Source organism: Nipponia nippon, unplaced genomic scaffold (genome assembly GCF_047370975.1).
Source record: "Nipponia nippon isolate SJK-2023a ecotype South Korea unplaced genomic scaffold, ASM4737097v1 scaffold_3, whole genome shotgun sequence".
Lineage (NCBI taxonomy): Eukaryota > Metazoa > Chordata > Aves > Pelecaniformes > Threskiornithidae > Nipponia > Nipponia nippon.
Window position 1 is genome coordinate 36007558 of NW_028262347.1, and position 19800 is coordinate 36027357.

At 39.7% G+C, this 19800-nt stretch overlaps 1 protein-coding gene and 1 long non-coding RNA gene across 3 annotated transcripts in view; one reads left to right on the top strand and one right to left on the bottom strand.

The window, feature by feature from the left end:
• Nucleotides 1-8050: 8050 nt before the first annotated feature.
• On the bottom strand, nucleotides 8051-19286 carry LOC148054548 (uncharacterized). Its single transcript, XR_015706369.1, has 3 exons — nucleotides 18820-19286; nucleotides 16995-17136; nucleotides 8051-14295 (listed from the first exon to the last, which is right to left on the bottom strand). It is a non-coding gene; the product is annotated as an uncharacterized LOC148054548 (long non-coding RNA).
• Nucleotides 18616-19800, top strand: part of SLC16A7 (solute carrier family 16 member 7) — an 82160-nt gene continuing 80975 nt past the window's right edge. For both annotated transcript variants that reach the window (XM_087764846.1, XM_087764845.1), the window contains exon 1: nucleotides 18616-18884. The gene's annotated coding sequence lies outside the window, so the exon portion shown is untranslated. The remainder of the gene's footprint in view (nucleotides 18885-19800) is intronic.

Below are 19800 nucleotides of genomic sequence, written 5' to 3' on the forward strand. Positions count from 1 at the left end.
TGATCATCATTTCATCTATGCAGATCAGAGATCTTATTAAGCAAGACAGTGTGAAAGCCTTTTAATACAGTATACACACACTGCACTTAAGCCAAGTTTGAATTTTGTGCTAGTAACCTGCCATTGGAAGAAACAGTATAGCATCATTTCTCCTACTCACAAAGAGACCTGGATTTCTCAGATTCATCAGTACATGATTGCAGTCCTTTGGGCTACGTTCTGAGAGAGATGTCCTTATGGTACAAAGCCCTTATGATAGATTTGTTCTCAGATCTTCGTCTTTAGATGTTAACGCAGAATGTAGAGCTGCCATTCAAGCTTTTCCCACTGTCATCTTTGCTAGTAAATAATGTACTTGATTCAGTATCTTTGCAGCTTTGTATGGCTGTCAATGCACTAAAAAATAACAGGATAGCGCCCCTGCCAGAAGTAGAGAGAGTTATAGTGCAGGAATAGTCAAAGGAATTAAATGTGTTAAAGTTATACCTTATCCCTCTTTCCCAACTCGGGTTCTTGATTTCTCAGCAAATATTTCTCACAGATTGGCTCATCCCCTTGAAAAATTAGAAAGAATATTTCTCAGAGTCACACTATAAAGCCATGTCCATGGGATTTTAAAAACAGTGGGCTGATGATTTACTTTGCAATGACAAAAGGCTTGATCAGCACTTCTTCACTTCAGGCCATTATTCTGTGAAGTATATCTCACGCCAACTCTTAAAAATCTTAACAGTACTGAAAGGTAAAAGCACTGCATGGAGAACGATGTGCCAGTTCAGTCCTTTAAAAATCTGCATTTCTACTGTAGTCAATGCACCTGGTTGAGGGTGTAGTCTCAGCACTAAATTTTTCGTATTGAAATCAATAGTATAAGCATGTAATTGGTAATCACCTATAATGTTTAAAAAAAGTGATTGAACATTCATTTAAATAAATACAGCACAAAACCAACAGCATGGAGTGTTGTGAGGAAAATGACATGAAAAGAGATTTTTTCAAGGAGCCACACTGATGTTCTGCATTTTAAAAACACTATTACAACTGAATTTTAATATAATTACAATTCTTTTAATCTTCTTTAGGTATCACATTATACAAGATGTATTGTTACTTTGTATTGTAAACCTGCCAACTGCTAAGTCTCTTGTCATTTATGTTGCCATTAGTGAATTGTCTATAATCATTTCCAACCAAAGATACACAAATAATAGTAAGAATAAGAATAATAGTATGTTTTGGCAATCTACAAAATCATCCCTTAAAATAAAGTGGTAATGTAAAAATCCATAAACTCAATGAGAATTAATTAAACTGCCATATTTCCTTGTTTATATTCTGAATGGATCCAGATAGTTACTATTTTATTGTACTTTATGGATACATTGTCTCAAGACCTTTCAAAGAAACAGGATGACATTTATTTTCATAATTTTAAAGACAAATAGATTTGGACACCAGGGTTGACCAAAGATGTATCAGTTCATTTTTTAAAAATCAAGCCATTTTTCTGTTTTTCTGATATATCTCTAGACTTATTTATTATTTTGATCTTCTATTTAAAACAAGCAACTGAATAAAATGCAGTAACACATTACTAATGCCGTATTAACATCAATAGTCCTTAAAGATCTATTGTGGGACTAGAGTGAAGGTGTCATTGCAATCTTTATTGCATTTATGAAAGTCCTATTTAAGACTCCTCTTTGTGCATTTCTGTAGTTCTAGGTTTATAACATGTTCATAGTTCTTTCTTTACACCTCTGCTTTTCTGTTTTGCTTTCTATTTTTGCTCTGGTATCCCTACAGCTTTCCCATTCTAATAAAATCCAGTAAACTTGTATGTGGAGCAGAGGGTAAAATCATAGTTTACTTCAGCCATGAGTGGGAAAAGCAAGTATTTTCTCCTACCTTTGTTGAATCCTTGTTATTGAAACCAGCCTGATGTTATCTGCCTCTGTCTCCTTATCTAGTCATGTTTGAACATTTTTTTTGGATTAGGAGAAAATGAGCCCAGCAGTAAAACCTTATCTCAATTGGCTATGTCTACAGTGCTAAACAAAATAGGACTAGAGAGCAAGCTCAAACCCTGAACCCAACCACTCATGCTACTTAATTATTAACATACTCTCTGGCATGGTTTTTGCCTGTACCATCTAGCACTCTCTTAGAAAATGCTTGTGATTGCATGAGCCAAGAGTCAGTCCAGCACCCAGAGCTTTCTCCACCCTGCTATCCCCTACTAACCTACTTACTACCCATTCCTCCCACCTCCAGCACTGTTCCAGCAAGTCTTGTACCTGAAATACACCCACACCCTTGAACCTGTAACAGATGCCCTCCGCAACAAGCTCTTGAAAACAAGATGCCAGTGGGCTGCAACATTCTTTCATTATTTCACACATTTTAACTGAAAAAAAAAAAAAAAAAAAAAAAAAAGGAAAATGGAAAGTCATTATTATATCTATGGATCAAAGGATACCATCCCAGGCACAGGTCCAAGGTCAAGAATATTGCATGGACATATCCAGTCTATATCAGTCAGCCTTAGAGCTGAAGAGTGCTCCTTGGCTTTTTACAGGTTTACCTGTTTTCAGGTACAGCTCTCAGCAGTTGTTGCCAGGGTGGGGATGCAGGTCAGAGCTACTGGTGATGCAGAAAGTCACTGAACTTGGCAAGGTTTAGCTATTCATGGATAACATATTCTTAGTACGGAGAGAGTCTAGAAGAATGTTAATAGGTTTGTTTGACCAATCACTTTTTTCTTTTTTTTTTTTTAATCTAAAGAGGCTCCTCTAACCATTTTGGTTCAGATGCTAAGCCTTTCCCTTAGGCTAGACATAGAAACAGTCAAGAAGAGCTCACCCTTTTTAAAACACATCTGATGCTACCTACCCTTTGAATGTAGCCCATTTTATAAATATATTGCAGGGAATTATTTATTACCCTTCGACTCCAACAAAGTTAAATCCACAGCTGTCATATCTCAAGCAAATGCCCTCTCTACGAGGCTATAGCTTAGCTTGGGGCTGACAGTGATACCCAAAGCACCCAGCTAGAAAGGTCAGTTTTGGATCATACTGCATGAATAATTTATGTTGTTGTTATTATTATTATCTTGTTTTAATCCCAAACCTAATTTAATGTGCATAAATTACCTAGGGAGCAATGATTAAACCCTATGTATATTGCCTTCCATCAGAATGCTTCAACCTCTAAAAAAACGTGCCAGTGCCCACACCACAGTAATCACATCTCTTTTCCCAGCCATGGTTTCTGAAGCCATGTTGTGGCTTGTCATAGGTTGAACTCTCTGTTGCCAGTTCATGAGACTGTCCAATGTACAGTTACTAGATTGGATCCTTTGGGAAACAGTCTTTAGGTTTCTATAAATTGTAATGGAATTCAGATGTAGAGAGGGCAGTGCTGCTCAAGACAAAGTAATTCTGCAGTCATATACGTTAAGTACAAGGCTTTAGACTGAAAGAGAGGTGCCAATTGAATACAGACATCTCCAGATTTAAAAGTCATTGAAGAGTATGCACCTCCTGAGATTTAGGTATCTTGATCTTTTTCAGATGTGGGAAGTAGGGAACCCAAAATTCAATCTAAGAGCATCATGGAAAATCACTTCTAAAAGTCATAGCAAAAGACATTGCTCCATCAAAATAATATAAAGGCTACTAGCTGCAGGGAATAGGGAACCCAGACCTGAAGGAGATCAGAATTATAGTCTTGGTTTGTGTAGGAAACTGAAGGGAAAAAAAAGTGCTGGGAGGGAATCTGCCTGACCTTTGCAAATGCAGCAAAGGATTATCAGTTTTGGAGGGAATAGCTATTTGTTTTTTGGCATAATTTTTACAGTGTCCTTCAAAAATAGTTTTGTGCATGAGTCACCCCAAGATTATTATTAAATCAATGGTTGACTACTATTGTGAATGGTCTAAACCAAGAACCAGTATAAAATCCATAAATTAATGAAGATGTTTGTATTAGTATACTTAATGGACAGGTTGATCTAACTACATAGTGCAATGAAGGAAAATATTTCACTCTCATTTTAAATCCCGAGTTCTTTGAATGAATAAGTTCTATCCTTTCTTGAGTCAGTAAGTAGCTAATAAGCCATTAATTAAAGGGAGCAACTTGCAGCTTAAAAAAAAACAAAACAGACATTTGTATCTTGAAAAAGGTAAGTCAGTTTAATTTAAAAAGACCATTGTCAAAATAAGGTAAAGATGTGAATAAGGAGCGCATGAACTGGCTGTGTTCAGAAATCTTGGATACGGTTGATATTGTACCGCATTTGCACATAAAGAGACCATGACATTTACCAGAGAGGAGAAGTTCTGAAATGAATCCATCTGAAGTGAGGAATTGTGGGAAGAAAATATTGAGGAACTCTGGGAAAGAAAAGTTTATTTTAATACAGATGTCTAAATCTTAAAAATTATTTTAACAGTCAGCAATAGCAGGAAATTGAACTTGATTGCCAAGGATATCCATTGAAATCCTATTTCTGAGATCTATAAGAACCAAACCTCTAGTGGTGTTGTACATACACGCTTCCTCCCAACAAAATATTAGGGTCTTAGTAAGACACTTTCATTACTTTCCTAGAAATCTTGAAACTGCATAATCAAGAGTTCCTTTAATTTAAACAAATATAATATATATCATTCATGTTCCTTCTTTCAAAAACAAGTTTACATAACTTTATAGTTTAAAATGACCTCTTGTTTCCTCTTACTCATTTTGATTTAAGCCAGGCTCTAATTCCATCTACAAATTTTTAAACCATTGGGTTATGCAAAACCACCTATTCTTAATTTTCTGTGTATATGTGTAGCTGGGACAGAGAGAAGGGAGAGTTTTGTATTAAGTAGGTACTAATGTGGCAGGGAATAGGATCTGTTGTAATTCTGACGACCCTTAACTCAGTCTATGAAATACACTGTGTAGCAAAAATAGAGTCAGGGAAGTCACTAAACCCCATGAGCAGAGATTAGAGGGAATGACTGCCATGTTGCCATATTGTCCTTGTACATACAGTTATGTTCCAAATTTGCAATGCATCAGCATCTAAACATTTTTTTCTGAATCTGCATTTATGCATTTCAATTCTTTAAGTCAAACAGTTTAATTTTGTAACTCCAACATCTGGTGCATTTGAGAAACTAGAAATAGTTCTTCTCCCCTTTCCTGCAGTAATTTAGTAACATGATGCAAAATGAAACCTACCCTGTATCAAACACCCTCATTGTGCCAAGTGTTCCCAATGGTATTCTTTAATTCTGCTCCATCCTAATCCATTGAAGGACTGCAGCTAAGGCTGTTGTCACATGAGCAGAGATTAGAGATGATGATGATGTTGATGATGATTTGACAAAGTATAAATTCCTCAAAAAATGCTTTTTCAGTCACTTCAAAATTATGTGAGTGCAAGCCAAATGTACTCATTACCAGAATTTTGAAAATTTCATTACACGCAAATGTAGAACTATCATTATGCCTGCTTAATCTAGTGCTCCTGACATTCATACAAAATTTGGCAGTCCCTGCTTAAATTCCTAACTTTCTCCCAGATCCTAGGTTAGCATCCTAACTGCAGAGTACAAAGCAGAAATGGGAGATCACATGTACCTTTTACTGTGTTGCTTTGTATTATTGGTTTTAAATCCAGTGGCTCTTGAAAGGTTTTCTGCACCCCATACTATCAAGCTATTGCTGTCTCTGACTCAGTGATGATGTCTTACACAAAATGGAGTACCTGCAACATACGGATATCCTATCCATAAATTTCCTAGCCTTCGCATGCTCCACATCCCATCTGTTATGGTGCTTGTCTGAACTCAGATCTGTTCTCTTTCTGACTGAGGGTAGGAATCTGAAAGAGTTTATTTCATAGGTTAAATTAATACCTTCTCCCAAGGCTATAGATATTCTGAGGGTAATGCAGAGAAGAGAGAAGATAAGACTTCTGTTACTTCTGCTAGAATTGTTCTTCTCTTTACAAAACCATTCATAGCTTGGCAGTTAGGATTACAGCAGTTTAAGATTTAATTCCCCTAAGGTGAACTGAAAACTAAACCTAGACTGTACAACACAGGTGGATGTCCTAACACTCCAACAGAAAGAAATACATGGCTTTCTCCAGCAGCTTTGTCTGGATCTGATCCATCTTCTCCCTTGCTTTTTATTAGCTGTGTTCCAAGAAAATCGTATGTACAAGGCCACACAATACTTCAATCTCAAACTAATTGATTTTTTTTTCATCGGTCTGGGACGTAAAGTGAAAAAAAAAAGGAAAAACAAAACACTGGCTTCTCAGAATAAACATTATTTCTATTGCTTAATTCAGAAGCTAAATTGAAAAATCAATTCTTTGCACAGCCTTAAAACATAATCAGTCTCATTGACATAAATGTGCTGAAGTACACAAGTGAATTGAAAACTATATTCTTCTATTATTGCTGAGATCTGTCACAAGTAATTTTATAATCACTTATTGATCTTTCATTATTAAGATTTAGAAAAGCACTCATTTGCTAATATGGGCCCTTCTGACTTCATTCACAATAAAAACATTACCATAACACCACCAAAATGAAACACTGAGACAAACACCAATAAATTACTCCAAAGATTACCCCAATACAGAGAGAACCATTCCCCATCGGAACTTTTGGTGGGTTTTTTTTGGGGGGGCAGCTGTTTGGCTTTTTTTTTTTACTTTTTTAAGCCTCTCTATTTTCATCTCTTTCATTCAGGATATTGACAGGAATGTATGGTAAAGAACTAAACACACACACAGTTCTCTAAGATGCAAAATTAATTGTATAGTCATATATGCATAACAAAACATGAGCGTTGGTTTATAAACAACAAATCAGTCTCATTGTGCTTGCTCAAAACAAATGTCTATACTTTTTCCATCTTTCTCTCCTTTAAAAATTCTCACTGAGAAATAAATAGAAACTGAATTCATTATATATACATCCAATTTTGTCCCCTTTGAACATCATGCTTTATTGTATTTGATAATCCTAAATGATCAGTATCACTACAAGAAGAATGTAAGCTAGACTTTTAATGAATGTTACTTCTTTTACCGTATTTTTGTAGCTGTGGTTAGCCAAGTATTTGATGAGGACTGTAAGAAACAGAGAATATAATTTTCATATGTGGGAGAAAAAACTCACCAAACACCAATATTTCCTATCAAAGTAGAAAATAGCTGAGCATCTACCTGTGCCAAGTATGAATACACTTGGAAAAGAGATGTTGCATGCAGGAGAAAAATATCTTCTCCATGAATACCACAGATCAGCTGCCAGCTATAGGCAGGTCTATGGTAGCTGCATTGCTGGCCTGGGTTCATTAGCCGTAGCTTTGGACTTGTCAATGCATAAAATACTCCTGCTCCTGCAGAGCTTCATGGAGGTTCAAGCCATCTGTAAGTAGATTCTTTATACCTTACACAAACTACGAGTGCAGCAGAATTGTGCCATTTTTTCGCTTTTGGATATTACATCCACACTACAGGATCTATTCAAAGCATACTTTTCAAGTAATAAAATATGGAGTACATAAAAATAGTAACCTGCAGTTAAAGCATAGTGAACTGACCAACAAAGTTTTAAGTCTTTATGTGTAGGAGCATACGTTAATGGGCAGGCAGAATCAGGATGAAATTTCTCTTACTACATCTAAAGTAAAATCGGGAAAGACAACAAAATCTCTCTCTTCTCCATCCTTGTCATTGTTCAATGCTGGAGACTATAGGAGAAAGTCCATTACTCTGGAAATTCATAAGTTCTCATGCATAACTTAATGGCTTTTTGTTTTTATTTTCTTCAGCTTAACTAGTAATGTGTTTATCTAGTGCAGAACTATCAGCCAAAATTGGAAGCCTGTGATAAGTCATTGTACTACAGGACACAAACGGAGTGGATATAATGAACTATTGAGCAGTCAAAAATCAGCTAAAGGCAGTATGATAAATCTGTTTTGAGTCCATTGATCAATTTTTCCCTGAAAAAGGATGGCAATATGCAAATAAGGGAAAAGTTAGTATGGAAGTCATGTCACTTAACTTTAGATTTTTGAACTGCAGATGTTTATACCTGTACTAACACCCTGGGTTGTCTTTGTAGTCAGTAGAGACAAATGGGCAGTTCCAGAACACAATTCCACTGACCCATTTTAGACCTTTTTGATTAAATTAACTGTGTCCTTCAGATGCCTGCTTCTAACCACTGAGAACAAGGGTAGCCTAGATGCTTAGCTCCAATGTAGCTGCTATGTTGCAAAAGTTCCATGTGGTCATATGAATCCCGCATAAAGTAACTGAAATTCAAAATGTGCCTGGCAGAGGCTCCCCCTTGCAACTGAACTCTTTAATGTGCAGTATTTGGGACCTTGCTGACCTTTCCTATGAACTTCCTGGATGCACAGAACACTACAAGCCCTTTGGAAGGAACTGCTGTATCTCCCTGTATCTGTCATCACAATCTATATATCAAAATATATTTTTACATGAAAGTTGTTAAATGGTTTTATGAATTATTACTGAGCAAAAAATAACCATACTAGGAAACCTAACTCTGTGATGTTCAGCTGCCTCAGATTCGTGAATAGGTAGGCTCTTGAGAATAAAAATCCTGACACAGCTGTATTCAAAGGCTTTGGACATTCTAACTGCAGTAATTGTAAAATGTTCCTACATTCCATTTTATGGCCATACTTATTTTATATAAAGCGTATATCCATTGTTCCAGTGATTTGTATGGGACAGAAATATCTGTAGATCTCTCTGGTTAATGTGCAGGCTAATGGGAACTACAGGGTAATAACCTGCCCTTAATTCACAGGCTTCTTTCAAAGATCCAGCTCTCTATGCAGCCTATTAATCTACTAATGAGTCAAACCATTCCAAAGTATACAGGCACCACTTCCAGACTTGCTAGAATTTGTTTGCATCTCCCTGGTTTTCTTCAATGTCAAAGTGCTATCCACAGCATGAAGCTATTCTATTTTAAGTACTTTGAGAAAGGATGCCCTTATCAGGAAAGATTTTTGTATTTAATAGGAAAAAAAAATGTACATAGTATACAGCACACATAACTTAAAAGTTAATGAAAAATAATTCCATTGACATTAAAAAAAATATGTAAGGGGTTGTTTCATATCTGATACCACAGCTCTACAGCATATTTTCATAACGGAAAATTGAAAAGATTTAAAGCACTGCTTCTGATGTCATCTGTATCCATGGCTAATCCAAACTACCTGAGTATGTCCTACACAGAATAATGGCGAGGGCCACAGACAGCTACAGGTTCTTTGCAGAGATCTTTTTGTACTGCATTTCTTCTCCTCATTTTTGAGCTGTTTAATTGTCTGGTTTTCAACTGCCAGGCCTTTGTGTCAGGGTCTGCAACTATTTTGTAAAGCATGAATATGCTTTATAAATAGGATAGGAAAAGCAACTTTTTCAGACAGTGGAGATGCACACGACTTCTAGATTATATCTGAAAAATGTACTTTCAGAGAGAAACAGGGCTTTCATAAATAGTTTTTGTTTGTTCAAAGAACAATTACAGTATACAAGACACAGTATACCATCATGAAGAGTGGGCTAGTTGGGATACTAAAAGCGATATATGTGGGCTCACAGATCCTAATTCCCAGCCAAAGAAGGATAACTAGGATTATCTTTGCATAAACTGAGATGTGCCTGTGAAGTCATGGCCTTGCTTTAATGACTCAGTATATGACATATTTGAGGGCAAATATTTTTTATGATGTACCTACTGTATACAATTTTTAGAAGTAAATATGTCTCAAAAGCTAATATTTTTAAAATACTTTGGTTATGAGAATTTCTATTTGAAAAATTGCACAAGAAACTTCAAGGACTTTGTTTCCAACTAGCTGTTGTAATTCTTGACACAGTATGTAAGGTTCTTAAATAGCTTGTTCATTCTAGATTAGAGCAGCTAATATCTGAGATTTAAGTCCTCCTCCTTTTGGCCTCATCTTCATCTGTTCAGGAACACTGGCTGGCTGCCACTGCTCTGCAGCTGTCTAGGCTCTGTCTCTGTAGCTGTCTTGGGTCAGTAGCCACCCTATGTAACCTTAGTCCAACCATAACTTGGATTGTTTCCTTTGTTATGGCTTTCTGTTTTTATCTGATGGTTGAATTCAAACCTGCTCTCTGGTATATTAGCTGCTGATCTTCAGATTAACCCAATGCTCTAAAACAAAACAGGTTGTTGATGCTATGAGAAGTAAAAATCTTTAGGCTAAAGGATAAATTACTTCCCCCAATATATACACTCACTACAAAGGAAATGAAAAACTATGTTTACAGGGAAGTATTTTATTCACATGGAACAGGTAAGTAAGACACTCAGACACCGACTTCAGAGTAACCTTCTGCATCAACAAATGCAGTCTCCCATTATTACAGGCTACCAACGCAAATAATCCTGTTAATATTTATTGAATAAGCCTGAGAGATTCAAGAACTGACATCATTATATTGATACATGTTTTCAGGATAAAGGCACACAAAGATTACCCAAGATTGCTTTTACTTGGCCAAATATGTGTTACCAGTTTAGAGTATAGAGGTATATGATGTGCACAAGTCACAGCAAATGACAAGAGAAGATTTGACAATCTCACGGAATCCAATTTATTTTTGAAGGAAACTCAAGAAAGTTCTTTTTACTATTTTTGTCAGAAACTTAATGATTACAGTAGAATATTTTTCCAGTTTCTGGGAGTTGCGTCCTTTAGAGAACTGCAAGACACAGAAACTGACAGTACATTTTACAAGATGCCATATTTTTTCTCTGTGTTTAGATGGAGCCTAGGGAACAACCCAGCTCACTCTGAAACATATGCAAACCAGTTTGTCAGCTGACAAGGCACTGAGTAGGCTCCATGAATTGCACTGACTCTGTTAGCTAGAACAGGAGTTTACACATATAACTTACACTTCAGCAGTTCCATATAGATGCCTAAGGCATCTTAATCTCCACTGAAGTCACACCCTAGACCACAATAAACTGCTGCAGAATTCCATCCATTTGATAAGAAGTGGATATTTCAGTACAAGATATCATACTTATGTATCCAAAGACATTACTGGCAACGAGACAATGACTGAAGAAACATGAAGAAAGAAATTTTTACTACTGATTTTGTGGAGTAACCAAAACAGAATAGTGTGATCCCAGGGCACCAGCAGAAGCTCCAGCAGGCCTAATTGTTACAGAATAAGAGAGACATCAAAAAGAAAAGCACGTATGCGAACACCTGCAAACACATAGGTGCTGTGCCACATATCTGTTGGGGAAAACAGGGTTTTGGATTAGCAGTCTGAGGCCTTCTCCAAAAAGAGAGTTGACTTCTGCTTCCTTGCACTTCCCTGTAGAACCACACACATAAGTATTGTGTGGTTTCTTCTTCAAAAGTCTCCCGGTGTCTATTTGTGTGTTGGGAGAAGGACCTGTTGGGTGTGTAGCCCCCAAAACAAACATATCGCTACATCTGAAATCTTTTATAATACCTTTATCTTGCAAAACCACATTTTTGACCTAATCAGTAAAGAAAGTAAATACATGATATACTGAGGATTTTTACAGTTTTGAAGCATGCAAAGCACTAGTAATCCAAATGTAGTTCTTTTTCTTAGGTTTTACCCACTTCGAGAAACAGTGACTATCCCAAAGAAGAGTTGCAAAGTAAACTGTGATTTTAATAAGAAGACATAACATCTGCCAGGCAGGATGTTTCAGATTTAGTCCCTTAGGTACCCCAGCTCTCACACAGTCAGTGGGTTAAGTGCCTCCACAAGGAAATTCAGAAACCTTAAGGAGGAAGTCTTTCCCTTTCCACTGGTGGTACAGCAAGTAGTTTCGGGAACGCTCAACCATGATGTCTGTCTGAACAGTTTTCTAACTCATGTACCTACATAGCAAAGACACCTTCATCACCTGAGACTCAGAGCACTGAACTCACTTTTGAGCACAAGCAGGTAATGAAGGATGCCTCCTTTTATGCACAATTAGGGAACTCGAGATCTCTTTAGCAGAAAGAGATGCTAAGACCTCCCTCTGTTTTCCCCTCTTATGGGAGTACCTGAATCTGAGCGTTATGTAGTCTGAGACTGAGTTGAATTATTTGTTCTCCACTTTTCCTGTTGAATCTGGATGACAGAGTAGAAAAAGACCAAAACATTCAAAGGATTCATGGGAGAGAGAAAAAAGTGAAAAAAGACCTTTTTCTATCCTAATGCTCAGGATGCTTCCCTGGGAGAGATGCATCCTTACTTCTCGCTCCATATATTCCCTATGTATTATTTGCACTGTTTAGGACAACATGTTGTCAATACCTTGTTAGCTGATCATTACTGATATACAGGAATCATATAATAAATATTTAGGCACATTCTAGAATTTTATATATTAAGTTTTTTTTTCTCTTTCATCTTCTTTTAAAAACAAATAAAAATATGTAAGTCACAAAGAAAATTCTCCTGCTGCCTAAAAAGACATGTAATCTAATGAAGTTAGGCATATCTTATAACACAATGGTAGTAATTTGCAGTTGTATAACACCTGAACTGAGAAATTGATGTAAAAACTGGATCTTGACTTGCCCAGAGTCTATCACTAGGATTATACTGGCACAATGGAAAGACTAACCAGGCCTCAAAATAATATAAGGTCATTTTAAACTTCTATTGTATGTAAGCTTTGAAATTTTGGGCTTTTCTTCTTTTAGCAGTCACAGAATGAGATATGAAAGGAAAAATACCCTCAGCAATCACTGCTTAGAGGCAGAATTTACAAAAGCACACAATTAATTCATGTCCAGTGGCATAGTAAAACAAGTATTAAAACAATAAATAAAAAATAAAAACATGTACATCAGTTATTTTTTAGGAATCATAGAGAGGACTGTTCAAAGGACATACATTATTTACGCAACCAGCAACATGGACACATCTAAATTTTGTTAATGCATTCTGTGAATATACTATGTTGCTTTCTTGATTAGGACTTTCTTTCATAGGGGTAACTAATACTCTAAAAATATTTGATGCATGTGTCTTGGTTTATGTGTTTTCAGTGTAAATGAACAGAATGATTTATAACTCCTGTGGTACAGATAGATTTTTTTAAAGCATCTTTCAAAGCAAATTGAGCAGCAGAAGTCTTTTTTTTAAATTTTTTTTGCTGTTCAGCTCCACAAGAATTCAAATTTCACGGACATCAGCTACTTTGTATGGTCCACCTGAGTGAGTTAACAAAATAAAGACAGATGTCAGCGGAGTAACTCTAGCACTTCTTTGGTGGAAAAACGCCACTGACAGACTTCTCTGTGCTCACTCTAACAATGCTATCTCCCTACCATCAATATAGTCCTACAACGTCTCAGAACCCAGCAAGAAGAGTTATCAAATGGTATGAGTTTCCTTGCATGTTCATGGAAGATTTCACACTTTTCATAGACAGGAATTTGAGAATTATAAGAGACACTTGAAGAGAAAGATGTTTTGTAGGACTGTTTTAATATACAGCTACTAAGAACAACACATTCTTTTACTCACAGACATAGGCCTTTCCCTCTCTTCTCTGTGCTCAAGGTAGAGAAAATAGAATGGTTAGGTTATTTTAAGACAAGTAGAAATTACACAAAAAAGAAATCACGTGCCTCACAGAAGACCATGGTCAGTATGGCAGGAATATTATGTAATGGTTGCACTGGCAGCATAGACACAGCAACATGCAGAATAAGAAGGGGGTGTAACTAGTCTTCTATTCTGGCAGCTGTAATTTAATAGAGGGTCATCGTGTCCCTGGGATTTTGGTCAGCTGTCTTTCGGCAGTATGATCCTTCTTCACTTGACTGCAATAGTGATTTCTATAACTGAATATGTCAAACTGCATTTCCAACAACATCTTGAATACTACTTCAGAGCTGACAGGCACAAACTGCTACTGTATTTTCAGCAGTACTAGACGCAGCACTGATTTGGGAGTTGAGTTCATCAGCGACCTACCTGAGTTGTTACCTCCCCTCTAGAAGAGAGGTTTATTATCTCTCCCAGGTTTCCAGATTGCTTTTCTATTATCTATTTATCTTCTACACTTCTACTGACTACCTGCTTCAGCTGATAACTGCCAGTTGCCTCAAATTCTCTGTGATGCCTGATAGAGATCTTTTGCAGTTGAGTCTATTGCTGTAGTTACAATGTACGGTGTTCTGTGTCCCCGGGAGCTGTAAAAGAAAAGAATTTTATTGGGCCTGGAATAGACATGGTTGATGCTTATAGAGAAAACTGACCTTAATAGAAAGACATGCTTTGGCTATATTTTATCATTAGAATTCTACAGTCTAATCATATTTATATGAATTTTATCACAAAAATTGAAGTATACATATCTCTCACTAAGAGAACTAGAATTAAAGTTTTATGCTAGTGACAGAGCTATCTGTGTGTATGAATGAGGGTGGAGTGAGACACAGACTGACAATGATTAGTTGTTGATACAAAGCTTACAGAAGGTGGCCTAGGTGATTTACCAATATAATCCTAATGATAATATCCTGTGTATTTGCTGGAGATGAGGAGTACGCACACCACACCAGCCTGTATATGGATGTGAGAGAAGTTTGAGTTGTGTATTTATGGAACAGAAATCAGTCCAGAAAAAACATAACATAATCAGAATGTAATCTTATGTAGACCAGAATGACACACAATCATAAACATGCACCTTTTAGATCCAGACTCTGCGACTAGAAGACATAACCTGTGATGTAGCAGAGGAATGTAAGCTTAGAAGAGGGCCTGTAAAATTTTGGGTTCAAATGAAACTGCATGACAAGTAGCACGTGGGGTAAATGGACTGTTCCATTAGGAAACTTACCCAAACAATTAGTGGATATACTCACAGAAAATACCCTCAGGTATTCAGCATTTGCAGCATTTTCTTTTTCTCTGGTGAAAAATAATACTTAAAAACTTTTTCCGTTAATATCACTAAAGAGACCTCAAGCTGTTATCAACCAAAACAGGTGAGTGTATAATGTTCAACCTCCCAGAAGTCTATCTCACTATCGAATGGACACAGAATGAGTAACCAGATGTGTGACTTCTTCTCACACACATGCTAGATAGATAAGTTTGTTTAATTTCTTCTTTATAATTGTATCACTGAAAAATACAGAATGCCACCCTCCCATACACAGACACATACACACGTGTACATGCAGCTCTGAACCTTTGCTAGCTTCTTGAAATTCACATGTAAATTATCAATTGTTATCACTAATGCATTTTTAATTCTTACCCTTAGAGGGTGGATATGAATATTTTTAATTTGAATAATGGGTTTCCTACACTGAAGGTGCTCTGAGATTGGAACAATATAGAATGATGACAATTTTTGTATCTGCAACAGGGAACTGAATCACTTCAGAACCTTTGTTCTGCAGCACTCGCAGAGGAGTGCATTCACTTTAAAAAACTGATGCCACTGCAGCTGAGGTCCACATAAAAAATAAAATCATACATCAACTTTTAGTCTGAGGTCTCATGGTAATTTTTGTGACTTTAAGCAGGATGCAGACACTAAGTGTATCTAAACTTGTGCAGACTGTAGGCCAGAATCACACACTGTTATAAGCGCAGCTAGCTTATGTTCAGTCTCTGCCTTGGACTAGAAAAGGCAAAATGCGATGAAGCACACAGCAACAGTAAGTAAATTAAGATGCATACACCTTTTCTAGAGAGTGTGTTTTGAAAAGACATATAGAAAGAAACTGTATGAGGCACATATGTATATACAGAAAATGTGTATGTCTGTAATGGTTAACATATGTTAATATAATCTACTATTTCTATATAGATATGTTAATATATACAGTAGTAATATAAATACCAATTTATTATATATAAACATAGAATACATCCATTTGTACTGTATGTAGCACTGTACTATACATAGTGTGCAGTATGTACTATGTATTATATCAAATACTGTGTATATGATATACCTTATCACATATATCACTGTGTAAAATGTATTGTCTGTAATATACATTGTATACATTTATAAAAAAATCTATGCTTATATCTATATAACTTTATATTTATTCTAGTTAAGGCACATCAGTGGAGGAGATAGAACCATGCAATGAAAAACAGGTACCATTTATATCTTCATGTATTTATTTTTCAGCTCCCTTTGAAAATCACTTTCCTAACATTCTATAAAACAGTATGTGAACTTTAACATTTCACTGTAAAAGACAATGTAGCCATACTCTGCATTTTAGAGGAATTGTCTGAGGTCCTATATGGCCTATGATTTTCTTCAGGGCATACAAAGCGTTCGAATATGGAAGAGAGCTTAACACCGCTGTAATGCCAGGTACACAACTTTGATTTCAGCACTAGCAGTTTCTCTATGAAAGAGCTTACATCAGATTTCATCCTAATTTACATATTTTTAATCCTGTAATTGCGGGCCTGGCTGGAAAAGACAGTGAGTTTGGCTATGGGCATCTGTACCCAAACCTTCTTTGCTTGCATGCCCAAGAGTCACTGCTTAGTGTTTGCTCCTCTCTTCGAGTGGCTTAGTGGGCCCCTCTTGTGTGCTTGTTGGTCTTCCAAAGCCTGGAGTGCAACCTGCTGCCAGGACAGACACTGTCACTGTGGGGATGCTGGGCACAGGCTCCCTTCACACACTTGCGCAACAGATGACTGACACTACTACCTAAATTAATGCAACTATGACTTCCATGAGTTGCCCTGGCAGTCACTATGGGTGTTTGCTCCTAAAAATGTCCCTGGACTCAGGTACATAACTCAAGTATTAATAAGCTTACGTGATGTCACAAAAATTACTCCAAAATGTTCAGTCTGTTTCAGGAATAACAGTGTGTGCTATGTCTACCAGTGAACTACTTACTGCTCCTTGTGACTACAGTGCCAGGATCTGCCCAGAGACTGTAGCGATCTGGCTGCTTTACAAACACGTGACAAAGTATTCTCTCCTTAATCTGAAGAACTTGCAGTGAAAGCAGACGATACAAAATTATAACAATAATATCCTAGAGAAAGAAGGAATGATAAAATGTTACATTTCTGGGTCTGTGTCTTCTGGTTTAATGATTATAGTTTAAAACACAGAATAATTCCTAACACTTCTCACATAAAAGCAAACAGATTCATAAGCAACGGAGCCAAAGAAACCTGATTTCTATGAATTTGTCCTTCAAGATGGCAGTCCTCTGTGGACAGATTCTTTGATGTGTAATAGGTACTGCCACTCATGCTGCAGCTTTTTTTGGGTGATGCCATGCTCCTTTCCAGATTATTTTTCAAACTTTTTTGTTCATTGCAGCTGATGCTAGCTAAGGGATTCAAATGTTATTAATGGAAAATAAACAGACAACCCTATCAAGTCCTTCCCTCCTTCACTAGCAGCTCAGCAAACTGGAATATCTCCAACTACAACCCAAGTTCTCTCTGCTCCCATCCATACACAGGCAGTCTCAGTTCCTAACATGTCTGTGAAGACGCTATTCATAAAGCTCTCACTAAATAAAGTACATGCAAAAAAGTTAAAAAAAAAAATCACATGATAACCACGTTTACTTTTGTACATATTTTGCAACATAATGTCAACAACTGTAATTACTCCTGCCTCCTCACACTACTTAAAATGTTGCACATAGTGTGCAACCTTTACCTATGAGAATAGGCATTATGGTAAAGGCTTTAATTATGTAATTATGTGATTATGTTCTATCTTTTTCCCTACAGGATTTTAGCCTTAAGGACAGATTTTTTTTTTAGAATTTAGTGGCCACTTTCATAAATATGTTCATGACATATACAAAATAGTCCTTGTAATTTTATTTTTTTTTAAGGGACAGAAAAAGGGGACAAAGGGAGAGGTGACCACGATTTAAATTGAGAACTCACTGCTGACTAGCCAAATTTCAGTTCCTGCTTCAGAAAAAGAAGTTTCTGCGTTTTGCACAAAAAGATTCCTGCGATTTTTTTTTTTTCCTAAAACGCGTAAACTGATGGGCTTTTTTGTAACCTTTCCTTGGAAAAGCGAGTGCAAACAGCCTTAGAATGTGAAATACTTGGCATCCTCAGCCCTGAAGAGGAGGAGAACGGGGTGGGGCCGGGGGTGGGGGGGTGGACATGTCTTGTGCTGCCCGAAGTGAGGCGAAGAGCGCGACAGGCGGCCGGTGGGGCTCTCCGTGCCCTTCTGTTCCCCGGGGAGGTCCCGGTGCCCCGGCCGCGCCTCAGAGCGAGGGGGGCTCAGCGGCCTCTGGACCCGCGGCGGCGGCCCCGGGCGGGCAGGCAGGCAGGCGGGGAGGCTGCAAACGAGGGGGGGGTCACGGCTCGCCCCGGCGGGCGCGGTGGCCCGCTGCTGCCCGCCCGCGTCCCCCCGCCCGCGCCCCCCGCCGCGGCCCGGCGCGGCGCGTCCAACCTCCCGCGCTGGCTCCGTCTCCCCGGGCCGGGCGCCGCGCCCCCGCCGGCCCCGCGGAGCCGGGTTGGGCAGCCCGGGAGGCGTCTCCTCCGCAGCCCCCGCCCCCCCGCGCCGGTGCTGAAGCGCCTCGGCCGCTCCCCGGCAGCACCCCCGGGACAGCGGCGCCCCATCGGCCCCGCAGCAGCACCCGGGCCTCCCTCCCTGCCTCCCGGCCCGGGCTCTCCCGCCGCTGCTCTGCTGCCGAGGACACCTCATGGGAAATAAATAAATTAATTACCCCACTCACCCCCGCGGCAGGGAGAGGAGCCGGCGGCGGCCGCGGGATTAGATCCAGCCCGAGCTAGAGACCAGGTAACGTAACCTACCCGCCAGGAGGGAGGAGGAGGAGGAGCAGCGAGGCCGCTGAGGTCGCCCCCGCCGGGGAGGGCTCCGGGGGACGGAGAAGGGGCTGCCGCAGCCGGGGCGCGCCGGCGTGGCCCCCGGCTGGCTGCGTGAGGGCGGCTGCCCCCGCGCTGTGCGCGCCGCACTGTCAGTCACACACACACACACGAGCCGCCGCCCACGCAGAGACGGATGGATGGATGGATGGATGGACGGACGGACGGACGGACGGACGCCGCGTGGGGCGCAGCCGCCGCCCCCCCGAGGGCGCTGCCCCCCGGTACCAAAGCAGCCACTGCAGGGAGACGCCGCACGCCCCGCCGTGCCCCGCCGGCCCTGCAGCGAGCGGCGCCCCGCTGCCGTGCGGGCGGCCGGCGCTGACAGCGGGGCTGGGAGGCGGGCGGCGGGGCCGGGCCGAGGCCGCAGCTTCGGGGGGGCGCGGCGCGATCCCGCCCCCGCGCCGCTGCGCACATCCCCGCGGCGCGGCGAACCGGGGCGCCGAGGCCGCCTCCCGCCACATCCCCAGGCGCTGCGGCACCGCCCGCCCCGAGCGGAGCCGCGGTCCGGGGCGCCCCGGCCCCGGGGGCAGCTCCGCTGGGAAATGTGGGCGGGGAGTCGCGATGGAGAGAGCAGCAAAGCAAAAACCGTCGTCATCAGAAACGGGCCTGCAAGAAGTGCTGATGTCATAGCTGACATAGTCAGGATGACCTTGGGGAAGGTGGGTCGGCATGGACCCTCTGCTGCACCATGCCAGCTGCAGCACCCGTTACTCTGCTCCGGGCTGCTCTGCGCCTGGCAATGCTGGCATTACTATTTCCGAACATTGCTGGCTTTAGTTAGTGGCTGTGTACTGAGCTCCCGGTGTAACTGATACCAGAGCAGGGAA